Raw genomic sequence first — 25,183 nt, 5'->3', positions numbered from 1 at the left:
AAATTATGGCCTATTACAAAGGCATAATTAACTATCACAGAATGTTCAACCACTAAAGTAAATACCAACATTTGCTCTTGATTATGGCACTATTACTCAGGAAAAAGATCAAGTGATAGGTGGATGATACTAGGCATCTTCCATTTTGGAAGGAATAGAGATTCTTCTCACTGCAATCATTATTCAATCTGATTAGGGGTTTGCTTTCCCTATTTCTGCAATTGCCATCATTTTATGATATTCAAAATGCCTGCTCTAATACCACAACATCCCACACACATTGCCTCTAATTAAGGGAGTCATATAATGGGAATGACACAGTCACTAGTGTAACCATGACATTTTCTCATTTAATCATGCTTTCTATTTATAAAAAGTAATTATTCCTATAAAATTGCTATTGAAATCAACTTAGAGTCAATACGATGAGGCATCTTTTGCTGCAAAACAAATCACCCTTAAACCAAGTAGCTTTAACAAATTGTTATCTTTCACTTTTCTGTTGCTTGACTGAGTTCAACTAGAATGTCCTCCCTAGGAAGTTTTGGTTGACTGTGGTAAGATAATTGGGGCTTAGGCTGAGTTTGAGGCTGGGGCTGCAGAAAGCTGAATGCGCTGATAATTTTCAGTTCATGTCAGTACTTTACACAGGAGTGATAGCTAGATATTGATACATGATATATGATATACATATGTTAGGCTTCATGCTGAATTCTAAAAGAGTGCTTTCATTCCAAGTTTTCTGAGGAATCTCCATACTTCCTTTTAGATTGTTTGCAACATTTTGCAGTCCCACAAGCAATGTATGAGTGTACCCTTTCCTCACATCCTGGCCAAATTTATTGTTATTTGTATTATTGATAACTGCCATTCTGACTGGAGTGAGATGGAATTTCAGTGTAGTTTTAATTTGCATTTCTCTAATTGCTAGAGATGTTGAACATTTTTTTTTATATATTTGTTGACCATTTATATTTCTTCTATGAAGGGTCTATTCAGTTCTTTTGCTAATTTTTTGATTTTTTTTAGCATTAAGAATTTTGGAGGGGGATCCAACATGGCGGCGAGAGGGGAGGCAGGGCTTTCAGTACCTCCTCAACAACGGGGTCAGAGAGACGCATGGATACGCTTAGATTCGACCTGCTGAGAAACTCCTAGCAAAATTCCACTAAAGAGAGACTGGCCGGGAATCGGTAGGATTTTTGGAGGTGACAGTTTGCGCTAGACGAGTGAATCTCCGCCACGCAGCGCAGAGGTCCAGACCCGCCAGCCGCTGCCCGCGCTACTCGGCGACTGTCCGCTGCCTGCAAGCGGCCCCCGCATCAGGGCGGATAGCCTCCGAGGCGCAGCACAGCAGGAGCGGTGCAGGGACTCTAGGAAGAGGTCTCTCGCCAAGCCTTCATGAAATAGCGAACCGGGAGCTGAAACCAACCAGAGACAGACCAGTCCCACCCCTCCCTTCGGACACTCCGGCAAGGAGCCTGGGGCCCGCCATAGCAGAGTGGTGACATCACCAGAGTTCCGCCAACAGAATTCCTTCCCAGCGGAATCCACGTTAGCAGGTGTGTGACTCCCACCCCCTCCAGATACAAGCAGCCAGGAAACCTTGGGAATCTCTCTGGGGGCGTGTCTGTAGGGAAGCAGAGGGGATTCCAGATCCCCACCTCCCCTTAACACCAGCGGCGACACCCAAGATCTTAGCCGCCAGTTTCTGGGGGCGTGCCCACCAAAGGGGTTCGGAAAAATTAAACTGTTGGTTCCCAGATCACCCCACCATGGCACTGGGGCTTAGATGAATGACAGAGAGGGTGTTCATCGTTTGGGATATAGGACACGCGGTGGGGCTGCAAGTGTAATCAGATCCTTGGGGAACCGCCTCTGGTGAACAGGACCTGGCTGGCTGGCTGGGAGGAGGAACAGGGGGAGGGGCCGGATAAGTGAAAGGGCTCTGGACTAACAGGATTGAGAGACTCCCAGGAGCCACCGTACAGGGATTTTTGTCAGCACATAGAGGGCAGAAGCTCGGCTCAGAGGGCACAGCTCCGCCTATTGGAAGAGAAGAAAATGGGATTCAGCCATAGAACAGGGGATGCCAGCATGGCAGAGATCTGATGTCATCGGAGAGCGGCCGAGGAGAGAACTTCATTGGTGCCAGCGGCGACGGAAACAGTTGGTCCCCTGGCAGGGAGGGTGAGTCACAGATACCCGAGTCTCTCTCGCTTTGTCTTCGAGCCAGAGGGGAGGAGCGGGGCCGCCGCCCGCGCCCGCAAGGTAGGCAGACCTGCGACCAACCTGCAGATCAGGCCCAGCGGTCTGCAGGCGTGATAGGAGGGGCAGGGCAGAGCCGCCGCCCGCACCAGCAAGGTAAGCAGACCTGCGACAGACCGGCGGTTCAGGCCCAGCGGCCTGCCAGCGTGGTACACACTTCAGCCCAACTGGAGTAGGGGCAGAGCAGAGCCTTCGCCCGCGCCCAGATCAGGCCCAACGGCCCGCCTGTGTGGTGGTCAAGTGACCCCAATTGGAGTGGGGGCAGAGCGGAACTAACACCCTTGCCCGCAAGGTGGGCAGACTGGCGACCAACCTGCAGATCAGGCCTAGCAGTCCCCGGGCATGGTAGGAGGGGCAGGGCAGAGCCTTCGCCCCCACCTGCAAGGTAGGCAGACCTGCGACAGAACGGCGGATCAGGCCCAGGGGTCCGCGGGCGAGGTAGACACCTCACACCAATTGGAGGAGGGGCAGAGCAGAGCCCCCGCCCGCACCTGCAAAGGAGACTTTTCAACTATACAAGAGCAATATAAATATATAGGGTGGGAAAAATTTCAAAAACACAACAGTTTCACCAAGAAGAAAGAAACGCAAGCAGTATGAAAAGACAAGGAAAGAAAGGACTACAAGCAATGCAGGTCAACTCAACTTTAGAAGAGGTAACAGCTGCAGCAGGTGGAATGTCAGATAAAGAATTCAGGATATATATGCTTCAGATGATCTGGAGTATCAAGGAAGACATTAGACAGCAAAATCAGACAATGAAAGATCACTTCGACAAGGAATTACACAAACAAATCCAGGAAGCAAAGGATCAACTATACAGGGAGATAGAGGTTATAAAAAACAAACAAACAGAAATCCTAGAAATGCAGGAAGCAATAAACCAACTTAAAAACTCAATGGAGAATACTACCAGCAGAGTAGAACACTTAGAAGATAGAACATCAGACAATGAAGACAAAGTATTTCAACTGGAAAAGAACATAGACAGCTCAGCAAGACTGTTAAGAAACCATGAGCAGAACATCCAAGAAATATGGGATAACATCAAGAGACCAAATTTAAGAGTCATTGGGATACAGGAAGGGACAGAGTTTCAAACCAAAGGAATGAACAATCTATTCAATGAAATAATACGAGAAAACTTCCCAGACTTGAAGAATGAGACAGAACCCCAAATCCTAGAAGCCTACAGGACGCCGAATGTGCAAAATCATAAGAGATCCACACCTAGACACATTATAATGAAGATGCCCAACATACACAATAAGGAGAGAATTTTAAAAGCTACAAGAGAAAGGAAGCAGATCACATTTAGGGGTAAGCCAATCAGGATAACAGCTGATCTTTCAACACAAACTCTGAAAGCTAGAAGATCCTGGAATAACATATTTAAAACACTGAAAGAAAATGGGTTCCAACCAAGAATTGTGTTTCCAGCGAAATTAAGCTTCAGGATGGAAGATGAAATTAAAACCTATCACGATAAACAAAAGTTAAAAGAATTTGCAGCTAGAAAACCATCTCTTCAAAACATCCTTGGCAAAACATTACAGGAAGAGGAAATGGAAAATAACAATGAAAACCAACAGTGGGAGGTAGGACAGTAAAGGGGGGAAAAATGATTAAAGAGGAAAAAAAACCATGTTTAGTAACATAAATAAACAAATATGGCTGGAAGAACAACCCATATCTCAATAATAACCCTAAATGTTAATGGCTTAAGCTCACCAATCAAGAGACACAGGCTAGTACAATGGATCACAAAACAAGACCCAACAATATGCTGCCTACAGGAGACGCATTTGATAGGAAAAGACATACATAGGCTGAAGGTGAAAGGTTGGGAAAAATCATATCACTCATATGGACTTCGGAAACAAGCAGGTGTGTCCATACTCATATCAAATAAAATAGATTTCAAGCCAAAGTTAATCAAAAGGGATAAAGAGGGACACTACATACTGCTTAAGGGAACCATACACCAACAAGACATAACAATCATAAATATATATGCCCCAAACAATGGTGCAGCTATGTTCATCAAACAAACTCTTCTCAAGTTCAAGAGTCTAATAGACCACCATACAATAATCATGGGAGACTTCAACACACCTCTCTCGCCACTGGACAGATCTTCCAAACAAAAGTTGAATAAGGAAACTATAGAACTCAATAACACAATTAATAACCTAGACTTAATTGACATATATAGAATATACCACCCAACATCAAGCAGTTACACTTTTTTCTCAGCAGCACATGGATCCTTCTCAAAAATAGATCATATATTATGTCACAGGGCAACTCTTAGACAATATAAAGGAGTAGAGATAATACCATGCATCCTATCTGATCATAATGGAATGAAACTGAAAACCAACGATAAAAGAAGGAAGGAAAAAGCATACATCACTTGGAGAATGAACAATAGGTTACTGAATGATCAATGGGTTATAGAAGACATCAAGAAGGAAATTAAAAAATTCTTAGAGATTAATGAAAACACAGACACAACATATCGGAACCTATGGGACACATTGAAAGCAGTTCTAAGAGGAAAATTCATTGCTTGGAGTTCATTCCTTAAAAAAAGAAAAAAAACCAACAAATAAATGATCTCATACTTCATCTCAAAATCCTAGAAAAAGAAGAGGAAAACAACAGCAAAAGAAGTAGAAGGCAAGAAATAATTAAAATCAGAGCTGAAATTAATGAAATCGAAACAAAAGAAACAATTGAAAAAATTGACAAAACTAAAAGTTGGTTCTTTGAAAAAATAAACAAAATCGACAGACCCTTAGCCATGCTAGCGAAGAGAAGAAGATAGAGAACTCAAATTACTAGCATACGGGATGAAAAAGGCAATATCACAACAGACACTTCAGAAATACAGAAGATAATCAAAAATTATTTTGAATCCTTATACTCCAATAAATTAGAAGATAGTGAAGGCATCGATAAATTTCTTAAGTCATATGATCTGCCCAGATTGAGTCAGGAGGATATAGACAACCTAAACAGACCAATATCAACCGAGGAAAGAGAAGAAACCATCAAAAGACTACCAACTAAGAAAAGCCCAGGACCGGATGTGTATACAGCAGAATTTTACAAAACCTTTAAAGAGGAACTAATACCAATACTTTTCAAGCTACTTCAGGAAATAGAAAAAGAGGGAGAACTTCCAAGTTCATTCTACGAGGCCAACATCACCCTGATACCTAAACCAGACAAAGACACTTCAAAGAAAGAAAACTTCAGACCAATATCTCTGATGAACCTAGATGCAAAAATCCTCAATAAAATTCTGGCGAATCGGATCCAAAAACATATCAAAAAAATTGTGCACCATGATCAAGTAGGATTCATCCCTGGGATGCAAGGCTGGTTCAATATACGGAAATCAATAAATGTTATTCACCACATCAATAGACTTAAAAGTAAGAACCATATGATCATCTTGATAGATGTGGAAAAAGCATTCGACAAAGTACAGCATCCCTTTATGTTCAAAACTCTAGAAAAACTAGGGATAACAGGAACATACCTCAATATTGTAAAAGCAATCTATGCTAAGCCTCAGGCTAGCATCATTCTGAAAGGAGAAAAATTGAAGGCATTCCCTCTAAAATCTGGAACAAGACAAGGATGCCCTCTTTCACCACTTCTGTTCAACATAGTTCTCGAAACGCTGGCCAGAGCAATTAGACAGACGAAAGAAATTAAAGGCATAAAAATAGGAAAAGAAGAACTTAAATTATCACTATTTGCAGATGATATGATTCTATACCTAGCAGACCCAAAAGGCTCTACAAAGAAACTATTAGAGCTAATAAATGAATTCAGCAAAGTGGCAGGATATAAAATCAACACGCATAAATCAAAGGCATTCCTGTATATCAGTGACAAATCCTCTGAAATGGAAATGAGGACAACCACTCCATTCACAATATCTTCAAAAAAAATAAAATACTTGGGAATCAACCTAACAAAAGAGGTGAAAGACTTATACAACGAAAACTACAGAACGCTAAAGAGAGAAATAGAAGAAGATCTTAGAAGATGGAAAAATATACCCGGTTCATGGATAGGCAGAACTAACATCATCAAAATGGCGATATTACCAAAAGTTCTCTATAGGTTTAATGCAATGCCAATCAAAATCCCAACGGCATTTCTTGTAGAAATAGAGAAAGCAATCATGAAATTCATATGGAAAAATAAAAGACCCAGAATAGCAAAAACAATTCTAAGCAGGAAGTGTGAATCAGGCGGTATAGCGATACCAGACTTCAAACTATACTACAGAGCAATAGTAACAAAAACAGCATGGTACTGGTACCAAAATAGGCGGGTGGACCAATGGTACAGAATAGAGGACACAGAAACCAATCCACAAAACTACAACTACCTTATATTTGATAAAGGGGCTAAAACCATGCAATGGAGGAAGGATAGCATCTTCAACAAATGGTGCTGGGAAAACTGGAAATCCATATGCAACAAAATGAAACTGAATCCCTTTCTCTCGCCATGCACAAAAGTTAATTCAAAATGGATCAAGGAGCTTGATATCAAATCAGAGACACGCCGTCTGATAGAAGAAAATGTTGGCTACGATCTACATACTGTGGGGTCGGGCTCCAAATTCCTCAATAGGACACCCATAGCACAAAAGTTAATAACTAGAATCAACAAATGGGACTTACTCAAACTAAAAAGCTTTTTCTCAGCTAAAGAAACAATAAGAGAGGTAAATAGAGAGCCTACATCCTGGGAACAAATCTTTACTCCTCACACTTCAGATAGAGCCCTAATATCCAGAGTATACAAAGAACTCCAAAAATTAGACAATAAGATAACAAACAACCCAATCAACAAATGGGCCAAGGACCTGAACAGACACTTCTCAGAGGAGGACATACAATCAATCAACAAGTACATGAAAAAATGCTCACCATCTCTAGCAGTCAGAGAAATGCAAATCAAAACCACCCTAAGATACCATCTCACTCCAGTAAGATTGGCAGCCATTATGAAGTCAAACAACAACAAGTGCTGGCGAGGATGTGGGGAAAAGGGTACACTTGTACATTGCTGGTGGGACTGCAAATTGGTGCAGCCAATTTGGAAAGCAGTATGGAGATTTCTTGGAAAGCTGGGAATGGAGCCACCATTTGACCCAGCTATTCCCCTTCTTGGTCTATTCCCTAAAGACCTAAAAAGAGCATGCTACAGGGACACTGCTACCTCAATGTTTATAGCAGCTCAATTCACAATAGCAAGACTGTGGAACCAACCCAGATGCCCTTCAATAGATGAATGGATTAAAAAAATGTGGCATTTATACACAATGGAGTATTACTCTGCATTAAAAAATGACAAAATCATAGAATTTGCAGGGAAATGGATGGCACTAGAGCAGATTATGCTAAGTGAAGCTAGCCAATCCCTAAAAAACAAATGCCAAATGTCTTCTTTGATATAAGGAGAGTAACTAAGAACAGAGTAGGGACGAAGAGCATGAAAAGAAGATTAACATTAAACAGAGATGAGAGGTGGGAGGGAAAGGGAGAGAAAAGGGAAATTGCATGGAAATGGAAGGAGACCCTCAGGGTTATACAAAAGAACATACAAGAGGAAATGAGGGTAAAGGGAAAAATAATACAAGGGGGAGAAATGAAGGTCAGTAGAGGGGGTAGAGAGAGAAGAGGGGAGGGGAGGGGAGGGGAGGGGGGATAGTAGAGGATAGGAAAGGTAGCAGAACACGACAGTCACTAGTATGGCAATATGTAAATCAATGGATGTGTAATTGATGTGATTCTGCAATCTGTATATGGGCTAAAAATGGGAGTTCATAACCCACTTGAAGCAAAGTGTGAAAGAGGATATATCAAGAACTATGTAATGTTTTGAACAACCAACAATAAAAAAAATAAAATAAAATAAAAAAAAGAATTTTGATTTTTTTATATATCTTGAAGATTAATACTCTTATCTGAACTGCAGGTGGCAAAGATTTTCTCCCATTTTTTAGGATCTCTTCAGCCTCTTAATTGTTTCTTTTACTGTGAAAATGCTTTTTAGTTTGATATCATCCCATTTATTAATTATTGATTTTACTCCTGGTGATGAGCAACTTGTGTACATTGATACAGCAGGAATGGGAGCCATTTATTGTAGGACAGGAGGGGTATATATACATTCCACACAGCTTATCTTAATTAACATAAACTAGATACAGCAGTCAACCAATAAGGAATCTCCACACTTAATGGCTCACTGGAGTTACTTCACAAACCACTCCCTCTGGCAAAATGCCAGGCGCCATCTTGACTTGTTTACAGACCTTAACACACAAGAAGTTGGAGGGGAGGGGAGGAAAAGAATAGAAGTTCAGTATATTAGACAACGGGGAATGGAGGGAAGATACAGCAGATAAGAAGACAATGGAATGAATCTGACATAATTTCCCCATGTAATAAATGAAAACAACACATTGAATCCCACCATCATGTACATCCATAAGAACAGGATTCAAATTTGAATAAAACATATTCCATGCTTGTATAGTTATATCAAGATGGATTCTGCTGCAATTTATAACTAAAATGTATCAGTAAATAAAAACATGAAAAAATAAATACAAGGGAGCTTTCTAATAATGGTTTCTTTAAGAGACACATGTGGGAGCTTCAAGACTTCTTATGGTTCTCCTTTAATATTCTCATTGACACTATTTAGGGCTGTACTACTCACTAAGGTCAACATATTAAAAAAGTGGTGTCTTTAGTCTCCACCTCCTGCAATGCCACTGTCAAATTTATATCACAGAAAAGGATGTAATGAAAAATATCATTGTGACCATTTTGAAAAATACAAAGGCCTCAAATATATTGTCCTCCTAGAAATGGCATATATGAGTGGATTCAATTACTAATACATGGTTTTATCAAGAGGAAGAAGGATAGACTCCCTTATCATAGCTCTCAGTGACAATCTATTGGAATTTGTACATTCTTTCTCCAAATTGGTAACTCTGCTTAAATAGATATTCTGTATAATAAGACAATTTTGACCAGAGGAAATGCCAAAAAATATTCACTGAGATGGAAGTTGCAAATATCACTAGATCATACTGGGATTCTTGGTACAGGAGCCTAGCAGGCAGAGAAAATTAATGAACTTCCTGAAATAGGTAATCATGATCAGGAGAAGATGCAAGTATTTTATGTAAAACTTCCAGGAGAGTTCAAATTTCATCACCAATGATATAATTATTTTAAATATTTAGTTATTAAGTGCCTACTGTGGTGAGAGAACATTTTAGTAATTTTATATGCTTTGAAATTTAATTCAAATAACAAAACTTTAAAGTAGATATCATTTTGCAAGATTTACACTGTAGGAAACTAAAGCTCATTTAACCACTGAAGCTCATAGTTAAGTACCATGGTCATAAATACTGAAAAAAGTAGAGCTTGTATAAATAATCTATATCCCATACATATTAGTATCCTACAGCTGCCATAACAAAGTCACATAAATTGGTGGCTTAAAATAATAGACATTTATTCTCTCATAGTTACAAGATTGATGTGTTGTTAGAGTCTGTTGTAGAAGTTTTCCTTGTTTCTAACAAGCTTTTTGTGGTTTGCCAGCAACTTTTGGTGTTCCTTGACATGCAGCTACTTCACTGCAATTTGCCTCTGTTGTCACATGATATTCTGTAGATCTCTGTGTGTATACATAACCAATCTTCTTATAAGGACACCGGTCATAATGGATCAAGAGCCCTCATCCAGTATTACCTTTTTTTAAAAAAAAAACTAATTATATCTGTAATGACCATATTTCCAAATAAGTCCATATTCTAAGGCATTGGTGACTAGAACATCATCATATCTGTAATGCAGGGAAACATAATTCAGATCATAAACCATATCTCCAAAATATAATTGTTTCTACTACACCACATGGAACATATATAATAATTTCTTTGAATTTTTCAATGTCAAAATTTGCATTTTTAGCTGAGAAATCCTTGAGAAAATCTTTCAGAATTGAATACCTTTAGAACTGAGTGTTACTTAGGGATCAATTAATTTATCCTTTTTATTTTGAAGGTGAGTAAACCTGAAGTAAAGGGACAAGAGAGCTTATATAACTTGCCTATAGTCATATAGTTTGTCATGGGACAACATAGGCCAGAACACTAACCTCCTAACTATTAAATATTTATTATAATATAGTTTAGCATCTTGTATACGTTTTATTAATTTTGCTTCTCTAAAACAATAGTCTAGAAATATTTGCCTTGGGTATATTCACTAACATTGTTTATAAATAAAGTAGGTTTTATTCTTTAATTTTTACAATTATTACATTACCATAGAGAATAAATAAATTTATTGGATAATGAATTAGCAGTTACCCAACTCAGTGTGTATGGGGTTATTTGTAAGAAATACTGTTGTTCTTATGTTGGTGCTGTTATTGATCTAGTGATTGACTTAGATAAAATAGCATTATACCTTGAAAATATTTATTAAAAAAACCCAGAAATATTACAGTATATCTAAAGTACAAACTAAAAAAAGTCAAAACCAACCCCCCAAAAAAAAGATGTTGAGATAAACTAAGGAGTTCTAATTGGAATAATATATGATATTTATTGTCGAAGGTGCAACTTTGTTAAAATATCAATTAAATTTAAAATGATTGTGAAATAAATTGCAGAAACTTGACCTGCCTCAATGAGAATCCCAACAGGTCTGTTTATATAAATGTATATGAAAATTCAAAGAGCCTATAATGCATATGATCTTAATGAAAAAAAAGGTGAAAGAATCATTCTACTTTATTTTAGTATTTACTGTAAGGTTTACTATTCTGTGCTGGAAATATAGCTCAGTGGTAGAGCACTTGTTTAGCATGTGAAAGTCTGTGAGTTCAATCCCCATACTGACAAAAATTAAAAATAAATAAGTGAATTTAGTATTCAAAACAGTTTGGCATTGTCTTAGAACAGAAAACTAGATAGAGCAGAATGGCAAAATGACAGATTAAATTAGTTTTAAACAGGTACCAAAGCAATTGAATGGAAACAATAAAGTTGTTATTTTTTATTTTTAACAAATGTTGCTAAAACAATTTGATAAATGTATTAGAAAATTAATCTTGACCCTGTTTTACACTACATGTTACAGTTCAAGTTTTATTATATATATACTTATGTATGTATGTGTGTATGTATGTATATGTATGTGTGTGTATGTATGTATATGTGTGTGTGTGTATATATATATATATATATATATATATATATATATATATATATGTTTTTTTTTGAAAATCTAAATGAAAGTCAAAACAATGAAGGTTGTAAAAGAACATTTGGAGAATATGTATGTAACTTTGAAGGAGGCAGTGATTTCTTACACATTACTCAAAAACAAAAAAGAATAAATAAGGTAAATATGTTTGCACAGTAAAACATAGGATACAGAAAATAAAATGCAAGACAGAGGGAATTAGAAGTTAAAATCAGAATGAGAACAGTTTCACACCCTTTATAACGTCTTAAATATAGTAACACAAAAAACAGATTCTGAGATGCTGAGAATGTGGAGCAACTTGAACTCTCATATACTGTTGGTGGTATTTGTATGAGTGTAACTCTTTGGTATTGCAAGATATCTTCACAACGTAGCACAGTCAGTTGATGTTGACATTTTACCAGTTAGAGTGAAGTGCAGAAACTTGAACTGCCATTCTTCCTTTTCACTTCATCTAATTACCATAAGTACGTTTAAAATAATATAGTATTCAGGTTTTTTTTTCTTTAATCAGTAAAGAAAGAACATTTATAAAACTCCAGATGAAAAAGATAGTAATTTACTCTATTTTAATTTCTGTGATTTCGTTTTAATGTTCCAAGATTTCTTTTGCTGTTGTTTCTTTTCTGCTTAGATAACTTTCTTTAGGAATTTTTTTTTAAGGACAAATATGTAAACAATTCTCTTATTTTTCCATTATTTGAAAAATGACTTAATTTTCTCATTATTCTTGAAGGCTGGATATATATATATATATATATATATATATATATATATATATATATATATATTTAAGGCTAGAGAATTCTCTGTTGACAATTCTATATGTCCTTGGAAAATATGGTACCATTTCATGTGGCCTGTTTGATTTCTGGTGAGAAATCTGCAGTCATTCCAGTTTTTTTGCCCATTAGGTAAACAAAGGTGTTTTTTTCACTTGCTATTTTCAGTATCAATTCTTTAATTTTTGTTTTCAAAGTTCGAACATTATCTGTCTTGCTGTGAATTTCTTTGCTTTTATTTAGTTTTGTGTAATCCATTCAGATTCTTGCATTTGTCAACTTTGTGCTTTCAATCATTTCCTCGAGACATTTTTCCATCTCTGCTTTCTTGCTCTTTGCCTTCCAGCACTCTGATGATATAATAATTGCATTGTTTATTATAGTTGCACAGTTCCATGAGGCTTTTAAAACTTTATTTAAATTTGCTGTATCTCTGCTTTTCATACTGCATAATTCTGTTGTTCTTAAAATTTGCTAATTTTTCTTTGTATTCTCTGTTGTAATGTTGAGTCCATCTATTTAGTTTTTTATTTCTTACATTGTACTTTTCATCTCTAACAGGGAAAAGAAATGGGACCTCATTGCTGTCAAGTAGGGCTGGACACTATGCACTGGAAAAGATGAAAATTCTAGTTATTTGGTTGGCCTTCCCTGATACTTCCCTGGAAGATACGTTGTGTGCCATGTAAAATCCTAGCTAGGGTGAAATCTAATCTCTTCCGTAAGTCTTGTTTTGCACGAGTTTTTAGTTGTATGGTGTTTGGCTGAAATAGATGAATTAATATCTCATTAATGTCTCAAGTATTGCATTTTGTTCTTCTACACTTTTTTTTTTATCCTTTCATTAGTGAAAAAAAGTCTTTTCAGGATGACAGTTGTTTGTTTGCACTCGTTGGCATTCCGAGCTCCTGGCTAGTTCACCTCCAAATCTTAAATACATTAGACAAAAGAAAAACCTATGGAATTCATCACCTTGTTCTTCTTTGAGTCCCTGGGTTCCTGGAGAATTTTCATTTTTCTCTTCATATATTCTGAATCTTCTTATTCTTGTTTTTATCTGTAATGATCAGAATTTATAATTCTACTTAGAAAAAAATAAGGGAAAAAATGCCTTCTTAATAGTCCCAGAAATAGAGCTCAGGCTTTTTTTAAAAAAAAAATCTTTTGAGAGCCTACAAGCAAGTAAAATCATAAGTTTTTAAAAATAAGGTTTTTTTTTTGGTAGAAAATCCTTTCAAAGTACCCATACTACTATCGTGATAAAATACAAAATGTCAAAATATATATTGGGCCATTTTCAAAGGTACAGGTAATTGAAGCTTCCTGTAGTCAAATCTACAGTATATGAGATATTTAGTTTCATGTCTTTGAATTTTTGTCTTTTTTTAAAAGTATGTGGCTGTTTTAATTTATCTGAGCATCATAAATCAGCAATTTAGGAAAGTATGATTCAAAAAACTCCAAAAAGCTATGTACCATTTTAGAACTAAATACAAGGCAACTTTAAAAAATTATATAAATTTCAATATCTGGGCATTAGTACATTGTTTGGAAGTAATTTCATAATTATCTATTCATATTTGTAATATTAGGATCATTATTTCACAGTGGTAGGGATTTTGTATCCAATGGATTATAACAAATTTGAAATATAAATTTTATTATCTGTTAGTTAAGACACAGAAGATATTTGAGAACTTTGGATGGATTTGAGGTGTTTTAAAAATTAATTTATATTTTAAATCACTTTTGAAAATTGAGATTTATATACTTTAATGCATTTACTCTTCCCCTACTTTTATATACTTACAAAGTTAAAATCAGCAATTCTATCATGTCTTACATCCCTGCCTGTCTTGTACATAACCAGAAATGTAAGTGCTAGCTTCATGTTATCTCCATCACACTTAATTTCAACTAATCTCTGCTGGGAGCCATTAGCCAAGTAGGTATGACAATTTCCTTGCCAGCGTACCCCATGTTGCAGTGACATTGAATGTAGGTGACCTTGTTCAAGGACCAAGGTGGATTAGGGCGTTCCCGGTTTAGGTTCCAGGTTTAAGGTTTAAGATTATTCCTGCTGGGAATAGGGTGTATCCTGCTGCCTGAGTTCCCCTTGAGTTCTCACGGGATTCAGACAGTATATTTTGGAGATAGAAGCCCAGTGGAGGTGGATTTGGGCAGAGAACGTGGATTTCCCCAGAACGTGATTGTAGACGGCTGGTGTGAGTTCGGGAATAAAGAGTTGCTGTTTGAATCTACAAGCTGTGTGGTGGCTCATGATTTTGTGCCCAGCCAGACTGCGGCAAATCTCTGCTTCACCTTTTTAGCATTGTATGTCCTATTCACCATTTACTGTCTTTCTTTCCCTTCTTCACATGCTATATTCCATTCACCATACTCCAATAACTCACTGAAAATACTATCTTACAAGTAACCACAGCTTTATTATTCCTTGCTCTTTCTGCTACTTGGACTGGCAAGATTTAGCCCTCAATCATTCCCACTCTCCATTGCCTCTACTTCTTTATTCAGGTTTCTGAATGCTCTTGGAATAAGATCACTCAATTGTGTGGATTTCTGTCAGTGCACATTCACTGTCTGTAACCTCAGCTGGAGATGGTAAGCTGTTTGAAACATGTATTATTTTTATTTGTACTTAGTTCCTAACCCAAAGATTTGTGCATTCTAGGCACTCAATAAATGCCACCTCATAGATTTCTTTTGCTAAATCTTATTTATCTGGGCAATTCTATTGTAAGTTTGGCACATTTCACATTTCTCAATTACGAATTAATTTAAAAACCTTTATATTATGGAATCTTATATATTAGGGGAAATTTTCATGTGAATGACCTTTACCTAATACCAATCTGTTGTTGTTGTTGTTGTCCTCTCTTTACTCATCATTTTTACTTGTCTTGCTGCCTCTGTCAATCAAGAAATTCATGAGGTGGTTCCAGGCTTACTGGCATTTTGGTCCCCTGATGTGCAGCACATTATACCTCTAATTAAGTCTCTGTGTTATTTTAGTATTTTTGCTTGTTTATCTCAATATCTCTCTTTCTTTCAGGTTAAATGTTGTAAACAGAAAGCAAGTATAATAGCTGCCCAATCAAATTACAGAAGGAATGCTGAAAAGGTCAAAGTAGCAAAACTCACTATGGTAATTGATATAATGTAGAATATATTAAAACACTGGCCTTCATTTGACTCGACAAAAAAAATAAATAAATAAAATGGCAGGATAGAAATGGCACGAGCTATTGAGAGTGAAACCTTATCTTCCAGCCAGCAGGAATTTATCACTTTTGTTTGTTCCCCTGTTTGGAGAACATCTCTCCACTGATTCAAAGGAAAAATCAATCCTGTGTTCACTGGCACTTTCCATCTGGTCTTCCCCTCACATCTCTTATTAATAATGCAAAAGAGAAAGCTAACTTCTTTCTGCTCTTGTGAAACCTTCATAGACCTCATGGTCCTTCCTATACTTGCATTTTTTCTTTTATAAGCATTGCTTCTTAGGCTGACCAATAAATTTCTTTAGTCTTTAGTAGTAGTAAATGTATTAGCTTTAATATATATCATTTAATTGAAGGCTTGCATTTACAAATACAAGTGGAGAGGGGAGGAATATTGCTATCACATATTGAATTGATGTGAATTGGAATAAAATATTGAGGAGCTTTCTTACCCCTGTAAAATTGAAGCTTTCAGATGCAGACATAAAAGCATGATAAGGAGGCATGGGAAGATGGGAAGATATGCTAAAATGATTTTTTTTTCTCATGTTCATTATGCCTTTGATACTGTAGGCACAAAGGCAAGGGTAGAGGATAACTCATTATGGAGGAAAATATCAAGGTTGATGTGAGTGTGAATGAGGTGCGAAGTGTATATGTAGAATTCACAGTATATGCCCTTATGTGGCTAACTATATTTATGTGCCTAACTATATATATATATATATATATATATATATATATATATATATATGTATGTGTGTGTGTGTGTGTGTGTGTGTGTGTGTGTGTGGTTCAGATGCATTTAAATGTGTATTAAACAAATAAAATGCCATATCATTGTTGATTTGGGGATTCCTTAGGAAGCTAACTCTGATACAGAGTTTTGTACATAGGATATTTGTTAAGGAGGACCCTTGGAATGAACTGTGGAAGCCCAGAAAGATAAGGGAGTGGGCAAAAAGAGTCATTCTTGGGTTTAGCTATGGCTAAGCACCAGATGGCTTTGGAATTTGAATGGACCTTCAGAGTTGTACTTAATTTTGGTGAGTAATCAGATCTCTACCAGCCCAAATGGATTAATCATTATATATAGTCTACTATGGAATGGGGCTTGTACTTAGTCAGGGTGTCTCATTGCTGAGGCAATGCCTGAAAAGATGACAGATGAAATATGTCTACTGACAACACTGTAAGAAAGGGCTTAACAGGTCCTTCATCAAAGAGGGATCTTCTGCTGTGTCTCTGCAGCTGTATCTGCAAAAGCGATTGAGTTCTCTGTAACAGAACATGAATAATAGAAATAATCTGGGCAACACTTGAGTCTTTTGCTCAAAGAGAAGTTGTCTGTTCACAGTGTGGTTGTCACCTTTCCAAAGGCTGAACCATGCTTTGAAAATAAAGTGCCTTGGGCTGGGGTTGTGGCTCAGTGGCTCAGTGCTTGCCTAGCATGTATGAAGCACTGGGTTCTATTCTCAACACCACATATAAATAAACAAAATAAAGGTCCATTGACAACTAAAAAATACTAAAAAAAGAAAATAATGTGCCTTGTGGACAAGTAGTTTCCAAAATGGGGAAAGATTAAAAAAAAAAAAAAAAAAGGAAGGAACCTGAGTTTCTTCACAAAAGAACTTCACAGAGGCATGCCAACTTCCAGTCTGGACCATACATGTGTAACAGAATGAGAAAAATACATGACTTCAATTTTTCCAATGTATCTTGCTATGCCTCCAATGGAGTGTTATAACTATATCCAAAGATTATTACTTAATAGGACTAACCAGAGAGCTTGTCATCACTTTATCCTGAGTTCATGTCAATTTGATAGGCCAACTCATATTTAAACTACATTATTTTGTGGTCTAGTAGTAATCAACTTAGTTTTTAATTAACACAGAAAAGGGAATAATAATAAATAAATAATTTCAAATTATGAGGCATTGGCATTGATATAAGAGGAGAGAGAATATGTGTCCTGGCTGAAAGGTGATAAGTCTTGTTAGGACATGGCAAGACACTTGTGTAGCTATCACTGGTGATGACTCCAATGACAGGCCACATGCCTACCAAGTCTGTAGTTTTGCTAGAATTTGTTCGAAAAATTTAGACTAATGATGTGTTTGGGGCTGCTCTTTGCTGTTTTAGCAAAATTACTAGAAAAAAGAACTGAGATTAGGCAAGAAACGATCATGTTTGCAGTCCTATAAGGAAGAAAATATAGCATTGCTAAGAGATGCAATCTCTGCCTACAATCAGCAATCATATCGACAGAGCAACCAAAAATCTGGGCTCCAAAAGCATTAAAATATCAACTGCTGTTTCTGATATCCTAAATATCAGAAGATGAGATTGCCACTTGCAATCTATCCTTAACACTTCCAAATTAAACTTTACAGATAAATTAAAGAGCCAGTTCCTGGTACATTCCAATAGAGGGAGTTGCTTCTCCATCCAACTGTATTATTTCAGGATATCTTCAATTTAGCTGCCTTTACCTCATTAAGGAGTAGACCGGTCTAATCCAGAAACAATAAATAAAATAGAAGACTTTTCCAGACTTGAGGAAATTTTAGGGCAAGTTTATGTTAACAAAATAAAATAATCAAAAAACAATGAAAGAAAATGAGACAAAAAAACCTCCTGTTTATATCGGATAATTTATCATTCCTAAGGAAACCAAACCAAAGCCATCCAGTCTCTGTGCTTTTAATTTTTTAAAGTGAAAAACTAAAACTTCTATTAGAAGAGACAAATAAACATGAAGAAGTTCAAAATATCTTTGTGGAAATAGAAGTATTCAAATTGATTAAAAGATTGGTAGAATCTGCTCTTTCTTCAGGTACAACTTCATAAACTCACCAATGGTTTATGTCAGTGAATGCACCAAAACATACTCCAAATGCTCTTTGTAAATGGAATTGATGAATAGTTAAATAATTCACTCTTTAGCAGCCAGTGGTGAAACTTCCATATTGCAGTCTGTTTCTCTACATTCTATAATTTCCTGAGAGTCCAGGGATGACATTTATGTAGTTGTCCCTTCCCTATTTGGGCATCATTTCCCACAGGGACTCTCTGGACCTCTATGCTTTATTGGTCAAAATTTAGATAATACTTTGCAATTGTCCAGCAGGCCAGTGTATTCTTATGCAAGGCTAGGGAAACTATTAATATAATCCAGATGGCATTCAACATTACTAACTAGTAGACATAATGACACTTTAAAATTTTTCATTATTCAATCTGTGTATTTAAAAACATTAAAATATGAATAACAAGTAGTGTTTTTTTAAATTGCACTAAGCTCTGAGGACAGAAAGGAACATGACATTTTGTTTGTTTGGGGGGAACAAATTTTATTTATTTTAATTTGTAGAATTTTGAAATTTAATTTTTTTAAAGACTAAGCTAGTTATTTTTGGAGACACCTTTAATTGTCAAATGTTGAGTGAATCAACTCAATTATTTCTCTCAATTCAAGATGATATCTACAATATTATCTTTTTATAAATTGTTTATTTAAAATTTATTGTTATTAATAATATAAATAGAAGTCAATTATCATAAATAAATGTTATTTGAAGGTGAAAATATGTAGACCCCAGTTATATGTATTTGATTTCTCATAAATCTTCTTTTTTAATTCTATCATAATTTAACCTACTTTTCATACAAAAAAACAGTGACAATAGCCAATAAAATGCTTATTCATAGCTTATCCCACTTCCTTATTTGCTTTATTTATTTTAAAAATGTTAGAATTATATCATAAACTTACACCATACTGTTTAAATAGTATCATAACAATCAGGCTTCCTTAACAAATGGCTTTCAAACAATTACAATTTGCTAAAGTTCTTATTGGAAATGCTTATTTCTTAAAAACTCACAGCACATATTCATATTTTATCAGTGCCTTGGAATTATGAAGTGATTTCTTACCTGAAATAAATAGCTAATTATCAAAATATCCATTTAAACAATTTGCAAATATGGTTAAATTTTTAAAAGATTTCTAAATATTCTTCCATTTTTACTGTATTAATTTCTATGCAGATATAGAGGCTATATCATCTGAATATATGGATTATCTTTACTTATTTCATTAATATGTAATTTGAAATTGAGATGTCTTTAGTTTTCATGTCTTGTCTTTTTCATTCACCAATTCAACATCCTATATACTTTTTTACCCACTGTCAGAATAGCTTTTTAAATAACTATATTTAATCTTCTATTAAAGCTAGCTGTAATGCAATAAGGACATATGTATCATCTCCCCATAGATCTATGCTCAAGCAAATGTCTCAAAAGAAAATTTTTATAGGAGGCAGACTTCTGTTTCACACACATGCCTTGATGTGGAGACAGCAAGGCTACATTAGAATGTCTTTATTTGTCACTTGCTTCCCTCATTGCATGCCAAACAGATAGAGCTTTAGGAGTTTTTGAATTGTGGCATCATTTGGCACATCAAAGTAATAAGCTTGGGTTTCTAATAGCATACATCCTGTGATGTACTTCTGCTACACAAGTCCCTCTACACAGAGTTACCTTAAAGTGGCTCATTATTTAGAGTCTGTGTAAGAAAAGTATTTCCAGTGGACAAGGAAAAAAGTCCCCTTCAGAGCAAAAATTGTTTAATGCCTCCCAGGTGTGTAAGAAAGGTGAAAAACTACAGCACATCTGATGTACTGTTCATGACTTAGTGGGCTTATTAGTTCCCTGAATGAAGACTCGTCTGCCCTGCATTTCCGTGGTTTAATTTAATGGACAGATTCTCCAATAAAGGTAGATGGAAATAAATGCATTAGACAGCTCATGCAAGGAGCAAAAGGAAAAGGATTTAACCATCAGGGTTTTTATATCTCTGAAATGATATGTTGTTTCAAACAATCTCAATTTCTCTAGCTTAAGTTTATTATTCTTTTATCTGATTCTTACTGCCATCTGGTTCATGTGCAAGTGCAAATTATAAGCAAGAAAAAGCAGAGCTAATTTTCTGTGTCAGCTTAACAAACAAAAGCTGTGTGGTATGGATAGCTATCATTAAAGGTATCTATCGTGAAATATTGATCTGAAATAGGCTACTTTTTCAAGGCTTAGATATGAGATGGTAATTAGGATTATTTGGAAAAAGGGTGAGTGTTAATCTGTAGTGTGGGAGGCTCTATTGATTTTAGAGAATGACTTTGTGAAACAACAAACATTTTCTACACATTTCTAATGAATCAATCTGTTGAATGACTTTATTGTATAAGTTTATTAACTGCAAACATAATAATTAACAAATTCAAGTTTCACTTGCATAGGAACCATTTTACATTAGTTTCTTAGAAGGACAGGAAATATAAGTTAAAAAAATCATAAAATTATTAAAGAAAATATGATCTAAAAGAGGAAGACAGGAACCATTCTCATTTCCAATTCATTGTTAGGTAGTTTTTTTTTTTTTTTTTTTTTGTATCAGATATAGGCTAAAATCTCCTTTTTTAATATTGTTCTTTTTTCAGAGGAAATGTTTCCTTACACAGTAAATAGAACAATTATGGTAGGAACTGATATAAATTTAAAAATTACTAGGCATTATCATGTTATGACAAAATATAAAATGCACATTTAAAACTCTTATCTTTTACAATGTTACTATATTTTTGCTTGTAATACTTCAGAGCATTACAATTAGTGTCCACAAAGGTATTTTATCAAATGATGTTTTGATTACTTATCATAAATATGTATGTCCATATACAGTATCCACATGCATAAATATTTTCCAATGAGGTCAGGTATGTATCCTTAAAGAAGAAACAATTTATTTTTCCCAGTGTAAAATTAGGTGAAGCCAATTTTCTATTAACAAGATAGTTAGACATATTTACATAAAGAATGGAAAACTGCCTTAGTGAGAATACTGCTTTTTATACTTTTTTTGGATATTAATTTCTTATTCTTATAATAAAAGTTATATTTACTTTAATACTTAAGGAAATAATATACTGTAGTAGTTATCCCCTAAGGTGGCACCCAGTGACCATTCTCTTCTAGTAGTTATGTTCTTCTATAACTCTTTCTTCTTGAGTAGGCATATAGGTAGGTGTAAGTGTAGGAACGTAGGTATATGTATATTCTATACATAGAACTTTCAGACTTGCTTCATTTTTTTTTCTTCTGACTTTTTTTTTGTACTAGGGATTGAACCCAGGAGCATTCTGCCTGTGAGCTACACATGCAGTCCCTGCGGCCATTTAAAAAATCTTATTTTGGTGACAGGGTCTTTCTAAGTTAACAAAGCTGCCCTTGAACTTGTGATCTTCTTGTCTCAACCTCCTGAGTTCCTGGAATTACAGGTGTGTGCTAACATGCCTGGATTTAGACTCTGATCTAAGGAAGAAAACATGGTAAAAGTATTGGATTGTCCAGTGCAAGGTTATAAAAAGACTATGTTTTTTTTAATTGAATATTCCCACTTGTTCTCTCTTGGATCACTAATCATGGGAGAGTGATCACTAATCACTAATTAGTAGCAGCTCTATAGTGACACGAAGCAGCTCTATAGTGAGGAACCAAGCAAGACCCCCAACAACTTATATGCCCTAACATGAAGTTGTGGCTCCTGCCAACAGTTCGATTTCATCTAATTGGCACTATAAACAAGAAAACCAAATTATATGAGGGCTATAATCCTGACCCACAGAAACTGTGGAGATAATACGTGTTTGTTATTTTAAGCTGAGAAACTGGAGTAATTTGTTATGTGATAAATAGATAACTAACATAGATATTCTAGGAAGTTTTGAATGTTTTCTTTTTATTCTTATATTGGGACAGAGTTCATTTTTATGTGTGGATGAAATTAAACTGGGATCGTAACATTGATGAATGTAAGTTCTTTGGTTCTCAAAATCATCTTGTTTTATTTGAATACTGCTAGATATATGAAAACTAGAATAACATAATCAACGAAAGCATGGGTACATTCCAAAACACATCATTTATGGAGTGTTTGCTGTGAGACAATTGTAGAATCCTATTCTTGTGAGGCACATAGGCAGAAGGTAGAAAAGTACGCCAATACCATCATATTTATTTCAGGATAATACAAATATATTTTTAAAATAAGTCTTTATTTGCTTTGTTTTCGATATAGCAACTTCATTTGTTCAATATTTTCTTCAGTTTAGGAAGTATGTATACTTCTTATCTATTATTCTGCTTCTATACACTAATACAAACATCTAAATGTATAAATTGATGTTATCTCAAAAATGATAAATTAAAAAAATCATTTGAGAAAAATGTTAATAACTAATAATTTTACTTGAAATACACAAATAAAAATGGAGACACAAAAATATAGCTTGCTACTTATATTTTACAGCATATGAATGCTACATGTTGTTAAGCTTAAAGAAGTCATATATGCATTGGTGAAGTAGATATGACACATTTTTACATGAAAGGCAGGACTGAAACCCTTTACACAATTAGCTACCAAGCTAGTACTCTGATATCATAATTGCATAAAGTTGAATGCTAAAGTATGACCTCTATGAACTTAATGGACAAAGCTGAACCCTGTTATTAAGTTCTGAACTATTTGTGTATATAAAACATGGTGTTAATATCTGATTTTGAATGGAATTTGGACTGCCCATGGTTGTCTTACACCACTTTGTCAGCCATTTCATCAACAGCTTGCTAGACTGCATCCAGTTCACCATCTGGAAGTGTCACTTGCTACAAAATAAACCTGCTCCCTGGATGACAGCAGGATACCTAAGCATCTGCTGTTTAATAAGCTGCAGCAGAACATCTACCAAATGCACTGGAAGGGGCAATATTTCAAGGAAATGATGAAATCATTTAATATTAGCTCTTGAATGCACCTTAGGGAATCATGTAATCCATCATTTTCAAGGTGTATGTCATGGATACTAGGACTACAAAATGACAATACAAATTCCATATTTAAAAACTAAAACTAGGGGCTGGGGATGTGGCTCAAGCGGTAGCGTGCTCGCCTGGTGTGCCTGCGGCCCGGGTTCGATCCTCAGCGCCACATACAAACAAAGATGTTGTGTCCGCCAAAAACTAAAATAAATAAATAAATATTTAAAAAAAAAAAAAAAAAAAAAAAAAAACTAAAACTAAACAAAACCAAAAAATAGCTCTTCCAAGTCTAATTATTTAGGAAAGTCTATGTTAACAAAGCCAAATGAGAAGTAATATTAAATGACAATATTATCAACTATATAGTCTTGAAGATATAAGCATCAAGAAATAATAAATGATATTGAAAACTAACAAAAAATCAAGGAAGGTATCAGTCAGAGGTGGTGGACATGTAGCAGTGTCTTGGAATCTGCCTTCATGGAATAACATGGTATAATTGAAAAACTTTGACATTATTTTTGGCCAATTTTCTAATATCCATTTCATCACTGATAATTCTTTTTCGTTTTTCTTGTGAAGAATAATTGCCACATATTCTACTTTCTTATTTTCTTTCTCTTATTAATTTATCTCTAATAGAAGAAGCCAAGTTTGAACACATGTTTGGTTGAATCCTAGACCTAGGATTCATGACTGGGAAAATTCTGATTAGAGTGATATTCATAAACTTTCAAACATATACCTCGCTCTCCAAGTTGCAGTATGGGTATGATTTTCAATTTCAGAGGTAATAGTATACAGTCTTTTCCTTCTGCTTTTTAAAAAATTATGGAGTATTTTGAGCATATATTAAGATACAGAAGAAAACCTTATAAACATTTTTTCTGCCTACCATATAGTTTAATATATCCTAATACTTTGTTGTATTTCATTCACATTTCTTTCTGAGCAATGAATCACTAAAATAGAATCAAAATTCTGTATTTACTTTCACCTGATTTCATTTTTCTTCTCCCTTCCTAAGAATTCATGGCCAGACATTCTGAACATGTATATATTGTAATTAATACAAAATTATCACTATTCACTGACTTCTTTTACAAAGTCACCTAATTTTCTATAACTTCCATTAAAACAAATTTCTCTTTGACTAACACAGAGCTGTTCTGATTATATCTTCCTGTTCTCCTTCTGTTTATTTTTTAACAAAGTTGAGCTTGAAATTTCTGCTTTCTGCATATAATTTCAGTGGTGTAATTTGCTGAACAATAATCATTATTTTTCTAAGAGGAATTCTGATGCCACATTTGAAGTTAATACTTTTGTGTGGCTCATTATAGCACTTCTTATTCCTGTAAAGCAGCAACACAGCGATTTCCAGAGAGAAAAGAAAAGCTGCAAAATTGTAGAAATTGGGGGGAAAAAAGATGTTCCAAAATGATTCAATAGAATATGTCTTAGAAAAGCACAAATTTCATGGATAATCAGCTATAGATTCTGTGTATTTAAATAAACAACTTTAAACCATCATTGACTGAGAGAGATAATTGTTTTCAGCTAGTGCACATATTAGGATGGTTTCTGTGTTACCTAGATTAAATTCTTGTTTAGGTGACTAGATGTTGAAACACTGCTAATCCCAGATTATGTT

The sequence above is a fragment of the Marmota monax genome, unplaced genomic scaffold (assembly GCF_021218885.2).
Source record: "Marmota monax isolate L192 unplaced genomic scaffold, Marmota_monax_Labrador192_F-V1.1 WCK01_AAM20220418_F8-fsc00049, whole genome shotgun sequence".
Taxonomy (NCBI): domain Eukaryota; kingdom Metazoa; phylum Chordata; class Mammalia; order Rodentia; family Sciuridae; genus Marmota; species Marmota monax.
Note: the sequence above shows the minus strand (reverse complement) of the source record.